The sequence below is a fragment of the Amblyomma maculatum genome, chromosome 4 (genome assembly GCF_055883805.1).
Source record: "Amblyomma maculatum isolate TAMU_Amacu chromosome 4, ASM5588380v1, whole genome shotgun sequence".
Classification (NCBI taxonomy): Eukaryota; Metazoa; Arthropoda; class Arachnida; order Ixodida; family Ixodidae; genus Amblyomma; species Amblyomma maculatum.
In genome coordinates, this window is record NC_139347.1 from 136423019 (window position 1) to 136427585 (window position 4567).

Here is a 4567-nt window from a genome sequence, read left to right on the forward strand (position 1 = left end):
GACGCCGGTGACTCGATCGAAGAAATTCTTCTCGTCTTCTTCGCCGAGTCACGTGAGGGAGACCAAGTTTCTTCTTTTTTGAGCTGCTCAGTGGTCTTTCTGATGAACTCTAACAAGGCTGGTCGTTAGAATGCAGCTCGAAAGAACGAGGACCAGAAACAGCGCACAAAACAAGACGGGCGCTGCAACTAGCCTGATCGTGTTAGTAATGCCTCGTCCCGTGCTGAGTATTCTTACTTGTCCTCGTTATTTTGCGCTGTGTGTTCCACTAATAGCATCGAAACAACAAGCCCAGACCGTAATCTTTATTCAAAGCAGTACACTGTCCTTACTTTCGATTTTTTATATATGTATACCAGTAAATCGGTTATCGAAGTGGGACCAACCCCGGAACCATCATTTGGATAAAATTTGAGGGACGCCAGTTCGAGGCTTAATATTCACTTTTGTGTCAAATATGATCAGTTTAAGGGACCAGCTGGCCCGACGAATTAATGCGGGAAGTCGGAGAAAGTATGTGGCTATGAGCCCGTGCCTCTCGGCAGTCTTGTAGCATGAATGGACGCTGGCGGCGAGAAAACAGAAGGGCGCCGCGAGGCGCCGGGCGAAGCACGCTAAATCATTTGGGATGACGAGCGTTACTAGCCGAATGACAATCAGTGGGTCCCCGAAGTGGGAGATATAGGAGGCATTGTGCACACCGGCTAGCGCGCGCCGTCTCGACCCTGCAGTTGCAGGTGAGGCGCCCATTTACACAAGCGCTCGACGGAGTGTGGTGGTGAGCACCTAAAAAAAGCGGTGCCCCCGTGGCGATAGGCGAGCTGTGGCAGGAGTCCTGACCGCTTTTTTTCTTTTTCCTTTTTTTTTTTTGTGGCGCCGCTAGGTCAGAGGTCGCGAACGTGCCCCTCACGGAAGACGAGAGGTTAGAGACGGCGCCTGTTGGCCAAGGGTAGCAGCACTACTCATTGACTCTAACGTTGTAGCGGCCAGGTGTACAGTGGAATGTATGAAGGATGTGACCCTAGGAGTTTTGCATTCATTTTTTTTCTATCAGCGAGATAGGGTTCAATCACGCTGCCGAAGATACGGGTGGGTCGCGTGATTCAGCAGCCCAAACACCATAGCTAGCTTTCTCTCCCATTGATATATTTCTGTAAGCAATTTAATGATTTTCGGAGTGTGATGGTTTCGTGGAGAGAGGGTTTAGTCCTGTTAAGGTTGTATTGGGAGCTTTGCGTCGTAATGAACCAATCATGTTGACGTTCGTGGCGATTAGACGTTATTAAAATTAGGGCTTGACCTCAGGGGGTGTAAAACCGTACCCGAGGGCCCAGTACGAGGTTTCCCTGTTAGCCAGTTCTACCATGTATCTTTGTTGTAAATGTTGCAAACCTGCTTTGTGTATAAATATTCAGTTATTCTTCTCGCAAACTCCTGTACTTAAGGCTTCGCTACATGGCGCAAGGAACCTCCTCTGGAACACGTAAACAATCTTGGACGGCGCACCTCTGGTGCACAAGGCAAAAAGAACCAGCTACGGAACTTTACCATTAGACATTTTCTAAAGAATAAAATTGCTAATTGAAAGAAAGTCTAAAATATATGCGAGTGTCGCACCGACAACCCTTCTGCTTCGAAACCGCGAATATTTTGGACCTTCGGGCAGCCATTATGGCCGAACTGTTTGTAGCCTGTATACGGTGCCGGACGGTGTCGATGATTTGTCTCGTTGAGGTGTACACGCTTATGATTATGAATGAATGAATGAATGAATGAATGAATGAATGAATGAATGAATGAATGAGTTTATTTCCGTCAAGGCGGAGGTGGCTCGAAAAAAAGTAGGAAACCTTGTACTTGACGGGTTTCGAGCGCTGTTTATAAAATGGCAGACCAGCGTGTATTTACAAAATCAATACATCTTTAATACAAGAAAACACCAGTTATACAATATTTAGGCGAACTTCACTATGGCGTTAAAAAACGTTTTTTAAAGTTCTGTTGCTCACATCTATAAGGGAAATATTGCTACGCGATGACAACGACGAAGTGTGTCCTTCTCTTGCCTCGCGGAGGGTATGGAGGGTACAAGGTGATGAGGATGAAGTGGGACTGGTTCCGTGTTGCTGCTCGCTGCTATGTCAGTTGAAACTGTGCTATAAATATACTGTAATTACATGGAGTTTCCACGTAATATCTTGGTGGAGATGCGGCTGTTGATCCCGGCGTCAGCCTCCGCACGACGGAACTCCGCAGCGGCCGCCTGCTTTCCTGCCTAAAGATGCCTCAGGATACCGTCCCCACACCAACGGGGGCCTTGCAATCGGTCATCCTCACCCACTCACGCGATCCTGGCAGTTTCACTGCTACCGGCACTACGGACGTGGACGAATGGATAAGCAAGTACGAACGTGTGAGCACCTATAATCGTTGGGACCCCACCCTCATGCTAGCGAATGTTGTTTTTTACCTCGAGGGCACTGCGGTCGCCCGGTACGAGACTCATGAAGACCAGCTGACCGGTTGGGATACTTGCAAAGAGAAGCTCCGCGAACTCTTTGCAAAACCGCTTGGTCGAGAGCGTACTGCACAGCGAACCGTCGAGACCCGCCTCCAGACAGCTACCGAATCATACGTGGCCTACATCCAGGACGTCCTCGCCTTTGCCACAAAGTAGATACCAACATGTTGGAGTGCGCCAAAGTTGGTCATATCGTGAAAGGCATCGCAGACGATGCATTCAACCTGCTTGTGTACAAAGACTGCAACACAGTTGATGCCATCATCAAAGAATGCCGCCGTTTTGAAGACGCCAAAAGCCGTTGCATAGCGCACTCAGTTGCCAGCCTTCCAAATACGGCCCCGACTCAATATTATACTCATTGTAAGAGGGGGGTTTATTGATCAGATCAGCAGGACTCGATCTGCAGGACTGGGCAGATCAGCGGCGAGCACAGCAACAGCGAACACCGTCAGGTCCAACACGCGCAGCGATCACGATGCCACTGCCTAGAATGTTCCTCGTGTACTTCTTCCTCTTCACAATTACCCGCGAGACGAAGAGGAGACATCCTGGCGACTTACGGCGTGAGCAAGACGGCAGGGTCGCAATAAGGTTTAAGGCGCTGGACGTGAACAATCTCGCGTCCGCGCCGGTAAATCATGAGACGGTGTAAGAGGTTCTACCACATAATTAACCGGAGAGGTGCGCTCCAGAACTCGGTATTGGGTCATGGTATTTAGCAAGAAATTTTGAAGACAGTCCAGGAGCATTGGAAGGTATCCACAGCCACACAAGAGCGCCAGACGAAAAGTCCGGTGTCGAGTGTTGGTTGTCATGGTTGTATTTATGGCGGCATTGGGTGTTAGCCGTGAATGCGCGAGCAATTTGTCGACAGTCTTCCGCATGCTGGGCTGTTTGAGACGCAGGAGTATACTCTGATATGTCTGGCTGATACGGGAGTATGGTGTCGATTGTAGCAGAGGGGTGACGGCCGTAGAGGTGAAAAAAAAGGAGAGAAGCTAGTAGTAGACTGCGTTGCGGTATTGTAAGCGTAAGTGACATACGGAAGGACGAGGTCCCAATTTGAGTGGTTGGAGGAGACGTACATAGAGAGCATGTTGACAAGGGTACGATTGAAACGCTCAGTGAGGCCATTAGTCTGGGGATGATAGGCAGAGGTTGTTCTATGAACAATGTTGCACTTGGTGAGCAAGGCTTTCACAACGTCACTCAAGAAAACGCGTCCTCTGTCGCCGAGCAGCTCTCGAGGTGCGCCGTGGCGAAGAACAAATCGCTGCAAAATGAAGGAAGCTACTTTTGACGCTGTGGCAGATGGAAGTGCGGCGGTTTATGCTTACCTCGTCAGATGATCACCGGCTGCGATAGCCGAGCGGTTGCCGGCTGCAGTGTAAGGAAGCGACCCATACAAATCAATGCCGACGCGGTCGAAAGGGTGTGGTGGGTTGGGTAATTACGGTAGCAACTCTCCAGCGGAACGTTGAGGAGATGGCTTGCGACGTTGACAGGTGAGGCATGAGCGAACGTACTTGAGTACGAAGGTGTACATGCCCCGCCAGTAGGAACGCAGCCGGAGACGAGTGTATGTCTTGAAGACACCCGCGTGACCGAATTGTGGGTCAGCGTAGAAATAGTCACAGATTTGCGAACGTAGCTGCCGGGGAATAACTAGCAACCACTTGCGGCCATCTGCGCAGTAGTTGCGGCGGTAGAGGAGGTTATCACGAATGGCGAAGTGGGAAGCATGGCGGCGGAGAGCACGCGATAGAGAAGCAGCTGTAGGAGTGGAGATAAAATCTAGGAGAGAATTTATCCAAGGATCTTGCCGCTGCTCTGACGGCATGTCATTGATGTGTAGCGATGGCGGGGAAACGTCGGAAGAGGAAAAGATTGCGACCTCAGCTTTAAGGGGGCAGCGGGAAAGTGCATCGGCGTCGTGATGCTTGCGGCCGGAGCGGTAAACAACGCGGACATCATATTTCTGAAGGCGAAGAGCCCATCTTGCCAGTCTGCCGGACGGGTCTTTCAGTGAGGAAAGCCAGCAAA